At 37.1% G+C, this 20718-nt stretch overlaps 1 protein-coding gene across 1 annotated transcript in view; it reads right to left on the bottom strand.

The window, feature by feature from the left end:
• The window catches only part of Tenm3 (teneurin transmembrane protein 3), a 339337-nt gene that overhangs the window by 21265 nt on the left and 297354 nt on the right, over positions 1–20718 (bottom strand). The window lies entirely within an intron of this gene.

Here is a 20718-nt window from a genome sequence, read left to right as displayed (position 1 = left end):
GAAGTGTGACCAAAATCCTTCTGCCCATCTAATTTGCTGTTTCAAAGGGAACATGTTTGCTGATATTAAATTTCTTAGTATTCCTTCATATTTTCCACAAGTAGATTTAATTCACTGTTATATCAGTTTTTAAAGTTTTATCAACTTATATATGCCTTCTATGACAGTGCAACATGCATATATATATGTACATATATATGTGGCTTTAAAATAGCATATATACATACATGTATATATTTGCATATGCAAATATGATTTCAGTATCTTGAGACATCTTCAACAAATTAGTAAAAGCTTTGATAAAGACATTTCCCCCTGTAGTGTTGGAGATAGGACCCACTGTACATGCTAGGCAAGCCCTCTACCACTAAGCTATCCCCCAGCCCTAAAGACTTTGTTATTTCTCAATAATTGACATATTTCATAACCATGAATTGGGACTTGAATGGTGGTGGTGGTAGGCTATCAGAATAACCTATCTTGTTTATACTGGTATTTTCAGAATGGGTGGTATCTCCAATGTGTTTTCTGAAATGAGATACAATATTTCCTGACATTTAATAATTGTTTGATATTTTATTATATACCTATTCATTTTTAGCATATAAATGTGAGAACTTATTGTTTAAATATTAAGATGTATTTTAAAAGCTGCCCTTTGGTCATAAACATACATTATAGACATAACATTTGACTAAAGAATTGAGTTTTGTGACTTTTCTATTTGTGGAAGTACCAGAGAAAATTTCAAAAATGTCTGCATTATTAAAATGAAGAGAAACAAGTGCAAAACTCACAGTGAAACACCTGCACATTTCCTCAGGACAACAATATACTTCATGTTGGATTTCAGATTGATACTAAGACTACCTCATTAATAAACAGTTCTAAGTGAAATTGAGACTTGCACTATGTCCCACTTAAAATAAGCCCCCAAAGCAAAATTAGTAGAGAATGAATGTCATTAAAGACCAGTGACCAAGGGAGGGAAAAGGTAGGAGAGAAATCATATTAATAGGTATAAGTATGGAGCAATACAAGAGTAGGGAGTACGAAAATACTTAAATGATATTTTCAGATAAAACAGTAGAGAATTTTAAAATAGAAGGGTGGAGAGTGTAAACATTTGCTTTGGAAAATGTTGTTAGTAGTTATAAGAAGGAAAAGATTTCAGCAAAGGCAATGTCATGGTTGAAAGAGGAAGGAAGAAAGGAGAAGGAAAGAGACTGAGGTCTGTTTGGTGCTTGGTGCTGAGCTGATCCCATTAATTCAGAGGGGACAGTATCAGTGAGATCATGGGTTTGACTGACATGGTCTGACAAGCTGCTCCTCCAGAGGCAGGAACAGGCACTCAGGAGGGAGAAGCCTAGAGAGATAGAGAAACAGACAAAGCAAATGCACCATTAAGAGTCATAATCATTGTTTGGACTCACAAAAGGCAAAGCTGAGGAAACAAAGCAGATCCCCTTCCCTCCCCACTAACCCAAGTGCCCCTAGCAGATTAAGACATAAATGAAATAAATCCAACACAGTTTATTGCGGTCATTGCCTTTTGGAAGAAATTATTCCTCTTGAAGAAACAAGGATGCACAGGTTTTATTTATACAGCAAAGCAGAGTCATGGAATTACTGACAAAGCCAGCCTAAAGATCAATCTTAAATTTGGTATAATTTGTGCATCACATGAAAAAGATATTATTCGGTTTGAAAAATTAACACCCCTTTGAATGCTCCTATACAGAAGACTGTTCTATACTGCACTATTGCCCACCCCCCACCCTCCCCCCGCCATTTTACAGAAGGAGAAATGAAAATATGTTGTGGGTAGATGGCTTGATCAGGCTTTCATTGTATCTCATGACTGGGCCATCATTGGAACTATTATGTACCTGACCCCAGGCCCATTAGCACTTCTGTAAATCACAGTGCCTGATTTAAAGTTGAGAACTCTACTTTATATATATGATACTACCCGCCAGCAGTTTGCTGATTCATTCTTGCTGCTGCCACTGACCTGCCCTTTCGATGGTTTATATTTTCTAGCCCCATTCAATCTCAAGCAGAAGCATCACCTTTCTCCTATAGAAAGCGTTTCCCCAACCTTTGACTTGGTGCTTTCATTGGCTTACCACTCATTCCATTTCCTGCTGGGCAGGCATTTTGTATCACAGGAAGCTGAGCGCACGGAGATGCAGCCCAGGATGCTGAGCATTCAGACTATAACCTATGAGCCTTTGGTTCTTTGGGAAATAAAAATACAAGTAACCTTTGCAGGCAGTACAGTCAGAACGACTCAGGGATAAGCGGACATCCTAGTGGCCCAGCTTAACAGTTTAGCCCTGGAGATTCTGACTCTGTGCCTTCCAAGGACTGGCCGGATCTGAATCCAGGCATGAATAAGGAAGAGGTGTTTGCACTTGCCCAAGGAAGATCAGGAAAGGTGCAATGGTGTAAGGGCCATCAGGGTTTCTTCCTAATCAGTCACCTGACAAGTTCAGCTGCCAGGGTGGTATGAACACAAAGACAATAAGAAGTGTGTTGGGGGAGAGAAGTCACATATGCTGATGGAGGAGATGCTTCCACACTGGAGGAGCAAGGGAAGAGCCGAACCAAGAAGAGCCTGGGCTAGCCTGGAAACAGATGTGGGATGTAGAGAGGCAGATCTGGCATGGGAGGGCAAACAGCGGTGGGAGGGCAGTGATGTGGAACTGCAAAGCCGTAAGGACAGGGAAGGAAGAGAGGTCAGTGAGTACAAAAGCCATTGGAAACAGAGAGGGTCCTCATGGGGGCGTGTGGAGGGAGGCCTCGAGGTGTTAGGGATTATGCAGTGCTGACAAAGGTTGTAAAGGAAAGCAAGGTTTTAATAAGGCCAATGTAAAGGTGGTACTGAAGGAGCCCAAGGTCAGGGTGACAGGTCAGGCATTGAGCTGTTCCCAGATTTGGGGATTATATAAAACAAGAAAAGAAACTGAGAATGAACGAGGAACGTAGGGTTTTCAAAACAAGACAAAACAAAATCTACCATCTATTACTCCTATCTTTAATAAAGAAAGGGTGTTTAATCACAATGAAGGCAGAGAGGACTTGATTTCAGGGTATGGGATAGTTCTTTAAAAGGAATACAGTGCAGGGGTGAAAAGGTGTAATACTTTCTTCCTTAGCTGTCACAAGGATTGTGATTGACACTCTGAAACAAAAGGTTAGTATGAGAAAAGTATAACGGATTTATTTAAGTTTTACAAGATACAGGAACCTTCAAAAATAAAGATCTAGGGAGAACTGTGTTTTTATGTTCAGCTTCCATGAAGAATGGGCAGTGGACAGACATGTGATTGGACAAAATAGGTGTGACCCAATGGAGACAAACTTGGGTATGGGGAACCCAGCAATGTCTCCCTACATAGCATCACTATCCCAGCCCACCCCACCCCTGGGTATGGGGCTGGAGTTTTGTGAAATGAGAGGCTCAAGGCCTACTTTCAGGGAGGTAGGTCAGAGAGTGACCTTTCTACATATCGTGTGGAGAGAAGCTCTAGCTTGTAATCTTCTTTGGGAGAGAAGAATTCAAGATTTTATGATCTGCTTCTGGGGAGACATGGGGGGAGAGGAAAGGAAGGTGGGAGAAGGTCACAGAGAACCTCTTGCTTCTCAGGCTTTTCCAGTCTCCTTCAGTTCAAGTTACTCAGGGTGCTAAAGCACTATACTTTGGGGTATTATGTTATGAGCCCTGACAAAAACTTGATGAAAAAATTTTCCTCATCATTATTTCATTTCATTTCAGTGAAAACTGTTTTCACAGATTAGCACCTGTGGAACAGAAATGAAAACAAGGTGGATGAGAGACAAAATGACCAGGGACTCTGGATAAGGGAGTGAGAGAAAATAAGTTGTCAAAGTTAATTTTTAGGTACTTCTAGAAATGGCAGGCTAACCCTTCTTTACCTCAACAAAAGGAGAAAAATGATGTACCAGCAAATGATCAACTATCCTCTGGAATACTTTGACTTTAGGTACTGAAAGAGACCTTTACATCAAATATATATGCTGCTGGCCATGTTCTCTGCTTATGTGCAACTTTGTGGCTCAATTAATGTTTGTTGCTTGGCCTTAGTGGTGAACTAGCCCTGCTCAGCTTGTATATTAGAGATGTAGTTTTCTTTTATTAGCTTTTTGAATTTACAATGTAATAGGCTCTAGGGAATTTGAACAGAACATCAACTTTGTGTTCTTCATTCCGCTCATCTGGTCTTAGCCTCACAGCTCCAAAAGCATCACATAGCACATTCTTTGCTGCTCCCGATTGACCCCTCTTCACAGAGGATTCTCATTGGGAAAGACAGTCTCCCTCAGGCTCCTGATGACCTTCTGCTCTTTCCCTGATAGGATGCCCTGATTTGATGGTTATCCAATTGTTTGTCTTGAATCTTGATTGCATTTGTGCCTAAACTTGCTGTTTTAGCCTTTGTGGTTTATTTAAAAATCTTTTAAGTTTCCTAAGCAGTAGGATTATTGATCAATGCCCCAGAGAGCTGTAGCCTCAGTCATTCTTGGTTGAAAATGTTGTTCTCATCCTGACATGAAATTTTCTCTCTCCCCTTGTAGACATGAAGTTCCCAACTCTTCATTTTTCCTTCATAAAATCTGTCAGGTTTTATTTATCTTTCCATTCCCACAACTGCCCTAGACTTTTACAACTGGTCTACTTGCCTCTTTCCATACTTACTGATACTAAATTAATCTTCTGAAACACCATAATTATAATGCTTCTCTCTGTTTAAACATCTTCAATAGGACCTCAACTGAGAGAAAAATTGACTTAGACTGTTACCAACCTTATGTCGATAGACTATTGATATTGCAAATTTATTCAAGTGGAAACAATTTGCAGCTTTAGAAAACTTTCTTTACAACTTGATCACAGGATTATTTATTATCTTCGGTGTTTCCCCACAGAATGGCTTCTTTCATCAAATGCACATTTTAAAAATTATCTTCTGCTTTGAGAGAGAAATGTGTAAATCAGAGTAAGATTTTAGAGAAGCATAAGCCAGAGGAGAGGAGCAATTGTAACTTGAGCCATGGGGCTGTTCGGAGGAGCAATTTGTTCTTCGTCTTTTCGCTGATGGTCAGTGAGAGCAGGTTTAGGTAAAAATGCAAACAAAATTAAAGACCTTCAAATAGAAAACCATCAAATAAGGGCATCCCACCAGGGAAAGAACAGCAGGTCACTAAGAGCCTGACACTGAACTGGTCTGTCTCAAAGATGAGACAAACGTACGGGTGTACACACATAACCTTGGCAGTGCCGTCAGCTCTCCATTCTCTTCACTTGTAGAAGAGTAAATGACAGCCAGCTAACTGTGTGTCTTGCCACCTCCCTGATTTCTCCACTCAGAAACAGGCCTGTTGGCAAGACAGCAGATGTTGGTTTGGGTGCCGCATGGGATAGATGGTCAGGTTTAGTAATGATTAGTCCTTCCTCATCTTCCTAGGGCCATCCCAGGATAGTCTGTTCTGAGAGCTAATTTCAGACATGAATCCTATAAGTACTCCCATGAAAGCCTTACCTATCCCTTCTTACTGTCCCCCATACATGGAGGGAGAATCTTTTTGTCCACCTAAACAAGTTCCTTAGGTTCAAATTTCTTTTTGTGGTTTAACAGCCAACAACAACCAAAATCCCCTCAGTGTTGCTGTCTGCTTGGTTGATGCTTTTTCCATTATGTTAATTTGCAATAACTTCCTGTCATGGTGGTAAAGCAGAACAAAATTACTAACTCTATGGGAACAACAACAACAACAACAACAAAACTGTATGTACAAATCATTCCCTGATCATGATAAAGGACAGGTGTACAGTCAGCAAAAACAGAATAGAACCTGATTTAAAACTTCCGGTGGAGGGATGATTTGGAATCCTTATAGCAATATTGTGATTTATAACACTAATATGAAAAGATTCTACATTTAAGTATTCTTTAACAATTATCTTGCAGATAAATTCAAATTTATTGAACTCAGTAGCACTGTTGCCAGTATGAAATCTTCAAAAATTAGGTTCTGAGGGCTAGGGCTGTAGCTCAGGGGCAGCGCACTTGACTAGCATGTGTGAGGTACTGGGTTCAATCCTCAGCATCACATAAAAATAAACAAATAAAGGTCTACTGTCCATATACAACTACAAAACAACAACAACAACGATAACCAAAAAACCCCCAACCAAACAACAACAACAAAAAACCTCTTTCCTGATCAAAATCATTTAAAAAAATTAGGTCTGGATTTAAAAAAAAATGTACAAAATGCTTCCATCACCAAGACAAGTAAAATAACTGACAGTCTCCAAGATCATGGTATCACCTGATACACAGCTGATTGTCACCTACACTGAACCAAAAATGATTGGGAAAGTGCAAAATAAGAAAGACAAAAGAAAGTATTATTTTCCATGATTTTGTCTCAAAGCTGAGAGAATCTTGATGAGAGAGGGTGAGAATTGAATGGGGGAGGGTGAGTAACACCAATTTAAATTCCTTCGGTGCTGCTGCATTTCATTAGGAGGTCTCGCGGACAGGGCAGATTCTGACCTGTGCTTTGCTCCAGGAAACCAGACAGGGCAGCAGCAGTCTGCAGTCAAGCTGCTACTCCCTCTCTCTTTCCCTAAACGCCCGGGATAATATGAATCCAAAGAACAGACGGGGCAGATCTTTCCTCCTTCATCTCAGGTCCAGTCCTTCTGAACACTGAGTTCAGTGATAAAAGGTCCCAGAAATGATACTTTTTCTAAGGATCAAATTCAAGAAAAGTGACCTAGTGCCTTTTTGTTACATAGTCATTACCACATTAGGGAGAACTGATAAAGTGATCATGTCTAGCTCTGAAACTTGCAGCCTTCAGACAAAGGAATTTAAGTCCCGGTGTCCAGAATTAGTTCTCTTAGGGGTCAAGAGACTCTGAGTCAGCCATGATTAAGAGAAGGACTATATTTAAACTGGCCTTTTGGGGGTTGGGGTATGGGTGGGGATGATACTGGAGGTTGAACCCAGAGCATCTTACATGGTAGGAAAGCACTGTACCACTGAGATATCCTCCAGCCCTCATTAAAAAGTTGTTCACTGAATGAGGAAGACAGGAAGGCACACATAAGTGGGACCTAGATGGCAGGTCTTGAAATTACAGTTGACGGCAAGAGAAGTTTTTGCTCCATAGACTGTAAAACAGAATTGTGTATGCTCTTGGATTTATTCCATTAATTGTAGAAGAGAACAAATCCATCCTTCTCTTGTTGATTTCCTTGTATTTCAATAGGTGCTTGGGTCTGCCTTCTCCAGACCCAAACCCATACAAAGACCCAAATCCAGGACATGGTTTATAATGAGTGAGAAGCATGGACTGGGAGACTCAAGAGTAAATTGGAAAGATTTTTATCAAGTATGTATCCCATTTGGAAAAAAATCATTTGTTTTTATAAACCAACATAATGTGTAAGATACCAGGTTCAACAGAAATGGAATATGTGCAAGTTTAGACAAGGAAATTTGGTAACTTTTGGTATATATTTCTTTTGGGATAATCTTTGACAGGAACCTAAGAGAAGCTGGAGAGAAATGCAGGGAAAAATATATATTTATATATATTTTTCTGAAATAGGAAGGAAATTTTAATTATTAAGAAGCTCTTCATTTTTATACTTGAGAGTACAAACATTCAGAATGGTACCATGACGTGCCTAAAGTCACACAGTTGGGACTGACAAAATCAGGATGGGAACCCAAGTCTTCAGTAGAAGTCCAGAACCCTTTCCAATCAACCTATGCTGTTTCTTAGGGAGGAAAGAAAAAAAGGAGGGGGGGGGGGTGCATTTAAGAGATCAGAAAGAGAGAGAGGAAGATAAAAAATGTGAGAAGTGCTGTTAGGTACCAGGGTAGGTGAACTTTGAAGATAGGAAAAAAAAAATGAGAGACACAGTATCCAGTATCAGAAAGCAGATCCTAAAGTATTAACATGACCATTGTCATTATTAGACCACAGGAAACTAATATAAATTCATTATTAATATATTTTTTCCACTCTATAACCAAATCTTTAACATTCTTTTTTGGTATGATTTCATTCACACTCATAACTTCAGTTCTCTCAAAACTGTCACACCCACATCTCTAGAATTGGCTTCTCCTAAGTTTCCCCAGACATTTTAGGTTACACAGGAACCTCAAATTTGTAATTTCTAAACCTGAACTCATCTGTTGTCTACAGAGCTGCTTCTTTCTGGTGTTTCCCCAGCCTCTTCATCACCTAAATTGGGAAAACAGGGACTCATCAGAGATCCTCTTTCTGCCTCACATTTTGCATTCCGTCATTAAGTTTTATTTACCTTCTAATGATTACTCTATCTCCTCTTGTGTATCCTCAGTGCCCAGCTCAGTCTTAACTAGATTTCCCATCTCATTTTCCTTTCCTCTTCCAATCTTTTGCTTTTCTACCTTAAACTGTCTTATATGGTCACCAGATTGAACCATGTTGCTTCCCTGATAAACATTTTTTTTGGGGTGCTGGGGATTGAACCCAGAGCCTTGTGTGTGCAAGACAGGCGCTCTACTAACTGGGCTACATCCCCAGCCCCCTTAAACTCTTTTATTCAGTTCCATATACCCAGGATGGAAGATGCATCAGATGCTCCAATCCTGGAGCACATCAGTGTAAGCCCTGCTCAAGCAGAAGTGCCAACTCCCTCCAACTCCTTCTCCAGTTTCATCTTCATATGTCCCCACACATGTTTCATGCTCTTGCTGTGTGGAGTGACACTTTTTTTTCTAAATGTGGCTGTGCTGTGATTACTAACTAAAGATTTTTCTCTGGCCTGGAACACTATACTGCTTCTTATTAACCTTTATTCACACCTTCCAAGATAGAATCCCAAATGATCTCCTGTATGAAGTGTTTCTTGCCTTTTCCCTGTCCCCAGTCTGATTTGGGCAAGTCTCCTCTATGTCTGCACAATGCACTGGGTAACTGTTTTGCACTTACCATTCTTATAATTATTTACCTATATGTGTCCCCAGTGCATGCTGAGCTCTTTGAATAAAGCAAATATATCTTTCAGCTTTGAACCCTCCAGTAATATGGCTAGTACTTGGCATATGATATACTGTATACTGAATGAATGAGTGTAGAGGTGAGTAAATGAATACTTGATATTAGTGGATAAATAGGAAATTCCAGGAGGACTTGGAATAATATGTTTCAAGTCCTGAAGGAAAAAAAAAATTGTCAGTCAAGATTCCTAGATGCATAAAAACGATCTTTCCGAATGGAAAAGGCAAATAGATAAGCATATAAGCAAAAAGTTCCAAGATAAGCAGAAATTAAAATAATTTATATATGTCACCATATATAAAGCTGGTACTACAGAAAATACTCAACGAAATATTACACATAGAAAAAATCAAAAACAAACTCCAGAGCTCACGAATGGACAAATCTCATTTGAAGAGTAGCTATGCAAATGAGAAGCAGAATCAAGTTAAATAGAAATAAAACAATATGGAAGAAATTAAATATCTCTCTATAATAACACTGAAGGCAAATGGTTTCAAATCTCCAATTAAAAGAAATAGGCTGGCAGAATAAATTAAAAAACAAGACCAACATATATGTTGCTTGAAAGAGATTCACCTTACAGGCAAAGACAGCCATAGGTTGAAAGTGAAAGGAGAGAAAGTGATACATCATGCAATGGAGCCTGAAAACAAGCAGAAGTAGCTACTTTCATACCCACCAAAGCAGTGTTCAAGACAAAATTAATCAGAAGAGACAAAGAAGGTCACTTCATACTGGTAAAGGGAATAATCCAACAAGAAGATATAATGATAGATAATAGTTATACCCCAAATGTTGGTGTACCTAATTACATAAAAGAGATACTATGTGAATTGAAAACACAGAACCTGTACAATAATACTGGGTGATTTGAATACATCTCTATCACCAATAGATAGACCATACAGATGTAAATGAGTAAAGTCTCTTCAGATCTAAAAAATTATAAATCAAATGGACATTTAATTTGTAGAATATTTCATCCAACACAGCCAAATACACTTGCTTCTCAGCTGCTAACGAAAACTCCAAAATAGACTCTATTTCAAGTCACAAAGCAACTCTTAGCAAATATAAAAAGCTGATATAATTCCTTGCATTTTATCTGATAATGAAATGAAATTAGAAACCAGTGCCAAAAAATCCTACAGAAACTATACAAACACATGGAGATTGAATACCATACTTTAGAATAATGAATGGGAGATAGAAGAAATCAGGAGAGAAATTTAAAAAATTCTTAGAATCAAATAAGAATAATGATACAACATACCAGGATTTCTGGGACATTATGAAGGTGGTTCTATGAGGAAAGTTTATAACTATGAGTCCCTATTTAAGAAAATCAGAAAGATGTCAAATAGAAACCTAATGATGTATCTGTAAGCCTTTGAAAAACAAGAATAAATCAATTGCAAGTCAGTAGAAGGAAGGAAATAATTATTATAAATAAATTATTATAATAAATATTATAAGATATATAATAAATATAAGATCAGAGCCAAAATCAATGAAATTAAGAATTAAAAAACAAAGGATTAATGAAATAAAGAGCCGCTTCTTTGAAAAGATAAACAAAATTGATAGTCCCTTAGCTAAACTAACCAAAAGAAAAAGAAAGAAGGCCCCAATTAATAAAATTACAGAACAAAAAAGAAGAAATCCCCTACAAACATTACAGAAATCCTGGGGATTTCTGGGGACAATTTTGAAAACTTACATTCCAATAAATTGGAAAACCTAGAAGTAATAGATATATTTATAGACACATATGACCAGCCAAAATTGAGTCAAGAGGATTTAAAAACCTAAAGAGACCAATAACTAGCAATGAGATTGAAGTAGTAATAGAAAGTTTTCCAGCAAAGAAAAGTCCAGGATCAGATGGATTATCTGAGCAGATCTTTAATAAAGAATAAATGCCAATGCTCTCTAAGTTATTTCATGAAATAGAAAGGGATGGAACACTTCCAACTACATTCTAAGAAGTCAGTGTCACACTGTTACCAAAACCAGATAAGGATACATCAAGGAAAGAAAACTACAGACCAATGTCCTTGTTGAACTTAGATGGAAAAATACTTAATAATTAGCAAATTGTGTTACACAACATATTAAGAAGATCGAACATCATGACCAAATTGGTTTTATTCCAGAGATGCAAGGATGGTTTAACATAAATGTTAAACAAAAAAAATGTAGTTTATAACATAAATAGAATTAAAGACAAAAATCACACAGTCATCTCAATAGATGCAGATAAACCTTTTATAAAATTCAGCACCCTTCATGATAAAAACACTGAAGAACTAGGAATAGAAGAAACCTACCTCAACATCATAAAAGCTATATACGACAAACTCAAAGCCAACATCATAGTGAATGGGGAAAAATTGAAAGCATGTCCTCTATAATCTGGAACAAGACAAGGATAGCCATACTTTTTCAGTGAAGTACTAGCAGTTATATCCAGAGTAAATAGGCAAGAGAAGAAAATAAAAGGAGAAAAAACAGGAAAAGAAAGAAGTCAAATTATCACTGTTTGTAGATGATATGATCCTATAATTTGAAAATCCATCTAAAAGCTCCACTAAAAGACCACTAGAGTTAATAAACATATTCAGCAAGGTAGTAGGTTACAAAATCAATAGCTTTTCTATACACCAAAAATGAATCTGCTAAGAAATAAGGAAAATAAAATATCTTGGAATAAATCTCACCATGGAGGTGAAAGCCTCCATAATGAAAACTACAGAACAGTGAAGAAGACATAAGAGATGGAAAGACATCCCATGTTCAGGGATAGGCAGAATTAACATTTTAAAAATAGTCTATCCTATCAAAAGCAACATACAGATTCAATAAAGTCCCCATTAAAATACCAATGGCATTCTTCACAAAACCAGAAAACACAGTCCTAAAATCCATTTAGAAAAATAAAAGATCCAGAAAAGCCAAAGCAATCCTAAACCAAAAAACAATGCTGTAGGCATTACAATAGCTAACTTTAAATTACACTATAGAGCTACAGTAACAGAAACTGCATAAAAACAGACACAAAGACCAGTGGAATAGGATAAAAGACACAGAGACAAACCCTCATAGATACAGTCATTTGATGCTTGAAAAACATGCCAAAAACATACACTGGAGAAAAGACAGACTTTTAAACAAATGTTGCTGGGTAAATAGGTTATTTATATGTAGAAGAATGAGACTAGATCCTGATCTCTCACTTTGCACAAAATTCAACTCAAAGTGGACCAAAGAGAGACTAGATCTTGATTTCTCACTCTGCATAAAAGTCAACTAAAAGTGGATTAAAGACCTAGGAATTAGATCAGAAACTATGCAACTCCTATGAGAAGACATAGGATTAATACTCCAAATAAATACTCCAGGCAACAACTTTCCCAATAGGACCCTTAAAACTCAGAAAATAATGCCAAGAGTTAATAAATGGTATGGCATCAAATTAAAAGCTTCTGTGCAGTAAAGGAAACAAGAATATGAGGAAAGAACCAAAAGAACGGGATAAAATCTTTGCTAGCTACTCTTCTGACAGAAGGATTAATATCCAAAATATATAACAAGCTTAATACCAAAACAAAAAAAAACTTCAATTAATAAATGGGTGAAATAACTAAATAGATACTTGTCAAAAGAAGAAATATAAATGGCCAACACATATATGAAAAAGTAATCAACATCATTAGCAATTAGGGAAATGCAAATCAAAACTACACTGAGATTTCATTTTACTCCAGTTAAAATAGCAGCCATAAAGAATACGGCTGGAGAGGATGTAAGGAAGAGGAACATTTTTACATTGTTAGTGGGACTGTAAATTAGTACAATCACTATGGAAATCAGTATGGAGATTCCTCAAAATACAAGGAATGGAACCACCATGTGACCCAGTTTTAACACTCCTTGATATTTATCCTAAAGAACTAAAGTCAGGGGGCTGGGGCTGTAGCTCAGTGGTAGAGCACTTGCCTCACACGTGTGAGGAGCTGGTTTCAATCCTCAGCACCACATAAAAATAAATAAAGATATTGTGTGTCCATCTACAACTAAAAAAATATTAAATAAAGAACTAAAGTCAGCGTATCATACCAACACATGCGTGTTCATAGCATCACCATTCACAACAGCCAAATGATGGACCCAGGGTAGATGTATGTCAAGGGATAAATGGGTAAAGAAAATGTGGTGTATACACACACACACACACACACACACACACACACACACACAATGGAGTTTTATTCAGCCCTATGGAAGAATGATATCATGTTACTTGCTAGAAAATGGATGGATTGAGAACATTATGTTAAGCAAAATAAGCCAAACTAAGAAAGTCAAGGTTTGTAAATTTTCTCTCATAAGTAGCAGCTAAAAAGGAAAAAGAAACAAAAGGTGTGTGTGTATGTGTGTGTAAATCTCATGAAAATCAAAGGAGATCAATAGAGTAGAGGAAAGGGACAGGGGGAGGGAGAAGAAGAGGAAAAGGGAAAATACCAGGGAATGATATTGGCCAAATTATATTATTATTTTGTGTGCATGTATGACTATGTAACAATGAATCTCACCATTATGTACAACTATAGTGCACCAATAAAAATATGAAAAAAGTAAATAATGTTAAAAATAGAACTGTTTATTAAGTTAATCAAGTATAAATGAGCTGCTCTTTAATTGAATCTGCATATGGTAAGTGAAGAGAAACTACTGGGTAGAATCTTTCTCCTCAGTTCTAAACTATAAATAACCACTACATAAAATCATTCTGGTCTTTCTTTATATTATAAAGGTTTAAGGTTCAGTCATCCAAATATTTCTTGGCTTCTCTAGGAATAGTTTGATACATTTATATACTCAACCATTTTGTTCTCCACATTATAACATTTGTGCAATCTTTATTTTAATTCTAATAGATAGTTTAAAAACATTTTCTGTGAGTAAAGGACTTCCTTCTAGTTTTATTCCCCAGAATTTGAAATAGGCTGTCTTTCTTCCAGCTGATGCTTGATTTACATTCATTAAATGCTTCAACTAATTGATTAACTACTTCCCTTAAATAGGCTAGTTTTTGGCCTTTGATTTTATACATTTTTTTTTCAAAATTAAAAGATCCAGAGATGGGGAAAATGTTAATTTATATCAGACTTACACTCTTAACATACATTTAGGGGGCAAAACCTACTTTTTGTGTAGAGTCACAAAGTGGGCATTTCTTTACATCAATATTTCTCAGATTTTTTTGGGGGGGGTATCACTTTCAGAATCATAGATTCACTAAACTCTGGGATGAATCTGAGGTCTAGGAAATCTGTTTGGAAGGGTGTGAGTGGGTGGGTTTATGAGAGGTGATGGTAGTGATGGATGGAGGGCTGCTAAGGGAGGAGTTAGAGTGACTGGCAGCATGTGGACAGTGTCCCCAGCTACTCTATCTCCTTTCTGACTGCCTTCCCCAACTGGGAGATGATCCAGAAGGGAAGTGCAGTGTCCATATTAGGCTGGCATCTTCCCCCTCCAGACATTCAGAAATCACTCCCTGTACCTGGAAATCTGAGAAAGGGCTTTCTTTGTGTGGAACATCCCCTGGGAGGCAGAGGAGTTAGGGTAGCAGGAGTGAGAGCTGCCTGGGCTTTCATTTTGTTCTCCTAGGAATGAGCTGGAGATGCTTTACAGTCCCTAGAAAATGCTCAACTGTCAGTGTTTAGTTCTGTCATTATATATATATAAAAAGAAAGTTCTCTTGTGCTGGTTGTCATGGTGTGGATTTCTTGCTTCTCAAACTATTTATTAAAGTGGCTAATGTATATAACTTAGTCTTAGGGTAAATCACTTGATAATCACTTTGGAAGGGAAGCTGGTGATATAGACAGGAGGCTATCAGAGGATTTATCTAATTTAGACAATTACATAATTAGTTTAAAGAGGGAATGTGACACTTGAAAGCTGCATTTACTCACTTTTGAACCATTATGGAGCAATTTAGCATATCTAGAACATTAATTTGTGAAACACAACACAATGAAAGAGTTAATGTAGCCTTGCAATTATTGATACATTTCAAGGACACAGCTGATATACGGAGAAAATCTGCTTATCTGTTTTTCTTTTTCTTCTGGGATTTTTCAAGTAATCTGAATAATATACAATTTCCCCACTTCCTTTTCTCCTCAGAAACCTGGACAGAACTTACTATTTTTAAAAATTACAATGCAGAAGGGACTTGGAATAAATCAATACTAATAAAAATATGGCCTTAATAGTACTCGGGTTAATGTTTGAAACGTATGGCAGCTACTTTATTCGATTGCCTGAACATTTTTCACTGATGTCTCTGGGAATACACACTCTGGTTAAAAATTTAAAGCAAAATTATTAAACAATTAAGCAAAATATCAAAGAATAGAAATCAACTTTAGAATTTCCCCAGGATTTTATGTGATCTGCTGATAAAAATCTCTTACGGATCATTGCTAATTTCCTAAATGTTTTCTTTCATAAAGAAAGAAAAAGAACAAGGAAAAAAAGGAGGTGACTGAGTGCCATTTTTAGCTACATATTTATAAAACGGGGGCTTAGTTTTTAATGCAGTTTTTTGACAGAAAGAACAATGACTCATGGTTTCAGTGTTTGAGTTTTTAGGGTTGGATGCCAGGTGCTTTTCAGTTTTGCCCTGTGGAAGCTCCCTGCGTAGCTCTTCTAACATCAGTAGCTCCATAGGGAAGGAAACGCAGCATGGCAGAGGTGTTGGGCTATTTAAGCATGATGCAGTGTCAACAAGAATGGACACATCTCTTCTAATTTGGAATAATGTCTAGTGAGTTTTCCTACCTTACCTATGTTTTCTGTACACTGTTTTGAATGTGAAAGTGTCCTAGGAGTAGGGTAGCACAGCTACTATTTACTCTGCCTTCTCTTTCTTCCTTTGAGGTCCTTTTCCCATCTCCTGGGGTATCAGAATGGATGCTGGTGGGAGTCACGGGTTTGCCATGGGCACAGAGTTAAGTTCATTATAAAGAAATGGTTCAGAAGCTCATTCTGAAATTGCAAAGCTTGAACGAGGGACAATAAAGCACCCAAATGAGAAGCTAGAGACCCATATATACCTACATAAATGGGTAAAAGCTGAAACTCATTTATTTGCTCTGTGAATCTGAATATAGCTCACAGAAGATCACAGAGTCAGCTCCACAAATACCAGGCTCCAAATATTCAAAGTCCCAGGACAGAAAAATTGCCACTAACCTGCTGGTGTGCCTGTACATATCAGCCAGAATTCATAGCTTTTTTCTCATGTTGTCGCCTTTAACCAGACAGAAGAGCCTCCAGATATGCCCAAATGGTTTGTATTTTATGTGGGTAAGCAAGCAGAGTACTGTGAAATGCCATTTACTGGTAAATAATTTATTCTATTGCTCAATTCAATACACTGGATTTGCTTTTGTGTGCATTCAAGTGTAAGAACTGTGGTTTCATTTTGGGTATGAAGTTTTTAAATAATAAATTTGTAGCAGGTGAGATCTTTTTGGTTTCTCTGGAATTATTTTTAGATAAGGAATCATAATGGTGGCAATTGGTTTTAAGTGGTATGAAAAGTAGAATGGAACAGAGCCCAATACTACCCGTAACTAGGCTATCACAGTGTTGCCACACAAAGGGACCACCTTAGCTAATTGGACCTCCTTTCTACTGTTCAGTAAGTCAATGAAAGAGAAGGTCAGAGACAATCAGTAATAAAAATTTTCAGCTCATGAGATGTATTTAGTTTCAGTGATTTCAGAATGTAGTTACAAATCATCTGACACCTACTGTATTCTTCCTCTTACTCCATGTCTAAAAATATCAGTCATTTCTCTAATGAATAATGATAGGACACAATAATTCTAAGTAACATTGAATGAAATTATTGCCAAATTTAGTTTTTGAAATGAAGGTTCTCCTGCTTAAGAAGTCATCTCTGTAGCCTGAAGAATCACCTGCCTATTTTATTGGTGACTGATAAGAGCCTGACACTGGGAATCAGGTTTTCTTTTCCCAGGTACAACAGTAAAATACTTTAACTGAATTTGCATGGGAAATGTTTTCTCTTTTACTCCTTAAGACGAATATTTCTAAATAAAGTGCCATCAATATGAATTATTTCTGGGGGCGGGGTTAAATATTTGAATACAAGATCAACTGAGGAAGTTCTTATTTTATAAAGAAAAAGGTGACTAACCTGTAATATTGGTAAGTCTATTAAAAGATGAACGACAGAAGTGGGAAGTGTTAATATTTTTGGCATTAACTATTAGTGTAGAGGTCTGAACTATCTCAGAGAGCAAAAGAATGTTTATATAATATTCTTTCAGTGGTGCCTTGGCAAGACATGAAGCTTTATCAGATATTTCTCTGTAAATAAGTACTCACCTATCTACTTATTTGGCTTATCCCTCCAATTTTGTATTAAAAGCTATTGGGAGGGTCCTATGTGCACTGTAACATTCCAGGAGTTGTGGGAGCCACAAAGATGATGAAATAGTTTTCATTTTATAAAATACTTTCCCATTTCCTTTTGTACTCTATGGACAGCATGCAAATGGTACACTAAGGTTTGTACTAATTAATTAATTAATTAATAATGATTAATTAAAAACAGAAACATGTAAAGTAAGTAGTTTGAGCTATTCTTTTTAAAAATTTCTTTGGCAGGAATTCTGGCAATTCTATTTTTATCAGCAGGCAAATTCCTTAATTCGAGGTCTTCTTCCATCTGTTTCTATCCTCTGAAAGCTTTAATCTCAAAGCTTTTTAGGTACTAGGCTAGTTAGAAAGCTCACACAGAAGTGAGAATTTCTATGGAAAAGTTTAATTTTCTTATACAGAAAGATGATTACAAAGCACCTATCAGCTCAAGGGACTGCTGTGGGGAAAGTCATAGAAAACAGGTGTTTTTCAATTGGGAACCATGATTTTTTTTCACAACCTCTTTTTATTCAATATTACGTGTTTGCTCACTTTCTTTTTCTTTATAAAATGGAAACTTCCTCAGTTGATCTTGTTATTCAAATAATTAAAACTCCTCCCCAAGAAAATATTTCATATTGATGACACTTTATTCAGAAATATGGCCTCAAGGAGTAAAACAGAAAACATTTTCCAAGCAAATGCAGCTAAAATATTTTATTGTTGTATCTGGGGAAAAGAAAATCTGATTCCCAAATTGAGGTTCTTATCAGTTGCCAATAAAACAATTGCTATAATTCCTACCAAAGATGGTTTAACCCTAAGATACCATCTCACTCCAGTAAGATTGGCAGCCATTATGAAGTCAAACAATAACAAGTGCTGGCGAGGATGTGGGGAAAAGGGTACTCTTGTACATTGCTGGTGGGACTGCAAATTGGTGAGGCCAATATGGAAAGCAGTATGGAGATTCCTGGGAAAGCTGGGAATGGAACCACCATTTGACCCAGCTATTGCCCTTCTCGGACTATTCCCTGAAGACCTTAAAAGAGCGTACTACAGGGATACTGCCACATCGATGTTCATAGCAGCACAATTCACAATAGCTAAACTGTGGAACCAACCCCAATGCCCCTCAATAGATGAATGGATAAAAAAAATGTGGCATTTATACACAATGGAGTACTACGCAGCAATAAGAAATGACAAAATCATGGAATTTGCAGGGAAATGGATGGCATTAGAGCAGATTATGCTAAGTGAAGCTAGCCAATCCCTAAAAAACAAATGCCAAATGTCTTCTTTGATATAATGAGAGCAACTAAGAACAGAGCAGGGAGGAAGAGCAGGAGGAAAAGATTAACATTAAACAGAGTCATGAAGTGGGAGGGAAAGGGAGAGAAAAGGGAAATTGCATGGAAATGGAAGGAGACCCTCATTGTTATACAAAATTACATATAAGAGGTTGTGAGGGGAATGGGAAAAAAATAAGGAGAGAAATGAATTACAGTAGATGGGGCAGAGAGGGAGGGGAGGGGAGGGGAGGGGGGATAGTAGAGGATAGGAAAGGTAGCAGAATACAACAGTTACTATTATGGTATTATGTAAAAATGTGGATGTGTAACCGATGTGATTCTGCAATCTTTGTAATGTTTTGAATAACCAATAAAAAAAAAATTACTACCAAAGATGGTTTAAAAGAGAATGAGCTCAATCTCCTCATGTTTTGGTGAAACTCTAGATGTTATCAAACCTCTCAAATACTTCATGGACTTACCAAGTGCCTATATAAGTCTAAATTAGACACACCATACTACAAAAATATGAAGGGAAACATTACAGAGATATGCTATATTCTGGGAGCCTGCCAGCTCACCAGTAACTACAACAAAGCAAGTCTGACAGGGATTTAGAGGTCTCACTATCCAATCAGGATGTTCACATCAGTGATGTGTCCAAGTCAGGATACAGGAAGTGGAAACTCTGTGGCCATGGCTCTGATGAGGAGAAGCAGGTTGAGTCTGCCCACCTACAGCCTCAAAATGTACAGACAAAACCTGTTGCTGTGTGAGAATATAGAGCAGAGTTCTGGAGGTCCTGCCCACAAGGACACACCCTTTTCTTTTGTGCACTTACCTTTGCATGTGTTTCAATGTTTCTGACCTTAGAATAAGTGGGCCCTTGCTCCTTCATGGAACAAGCATTGTAATAATGTATGAAATAACAACAACAACAAAAAAGGACCATTTATCATTCTGACATGATAATTCTAAATTCCTTAGGTTAGCTGCTGTAGTTTCATGCACTTTTACAAAATGAATATGCAATTCTTAGAAATCTTTAAATTATATCTTTATAATTATTTTTTCCTGTAATTTATCTAGCTATTCCATTTAATAGATATACTTGAAATATGATGTGTAATGAGTTTATGAAAACATGATTAGGAGGTATTTTGATTAATTAAAAACTTCATCTTTGAAACATTGCTTTCCCATTATATTCACAAGATTGGCTTGCCAATCAACCCCTACTGTAAGCCATCTACTGATTACTGACTAAGACTGAAATTCTCAGAAGATTTTTTTTTAATAGAGAAATATGTCTTTCTTGTGTACTATCATATAAAAAACAGTAAAAATCCAAATTTGCTTAAACTTTCCCTGGTCAACTCCACCAAGGAAGTGTACCTCTTTCTCTAACTTTCCTAGCTTGATTACATTTGTAGGTCCTAAGTAAATCATCCTGTCTGCTGTGAGAAATTCACGTGTCAGCAGTAATACATATAATGAACTTCTGTGCAGTGTCAATTCCTGGAACAAATAAGGACACATTCAAAAATGGCCCACAGAGCAGGGACTGAGTCCTAGACTGTACCAAAAACTTACATATCTCTATTTTTTCTTCCTGCTTTCAACTTAAGTGAAACCCTACCCATGCCACCATCATTTCCTGAGGATCTTATAATCAGAGCAGCTCTCCTGGCCAGTCTCATGTGATGGTAGCACTTTTGCTATGCTCATTTTCGCCTCTTTGGCAACGTAGCCTGCTATCACTTTGAAAGCAGTGCAAAGGAAGTGCTTTCCATTAACTTCCAATTTATTCCTTTCCTATTGCGATCCTAAAATGAGCAAAAGGAATGTTAAGAACAGA

This window comes from Callospermophilus lateralis, chromosome 4 (genome assembly GCF_048772815.1).
Source record: "Callospermophilus lateralis isolate mCalLat2 chromosome 4, mCalLat2.hap1, whole genome shotgun sequence".
Taxonomy (NCBI): Eukaryota; Metazoa; Chordata; class Mammalia; order Rodentia; family Sciuridae; genus Callospermophilus; species Callospermophilus lateralis.
This window is presented reverse-complemented; position numbering and strand designations above follow the sequence as displayed.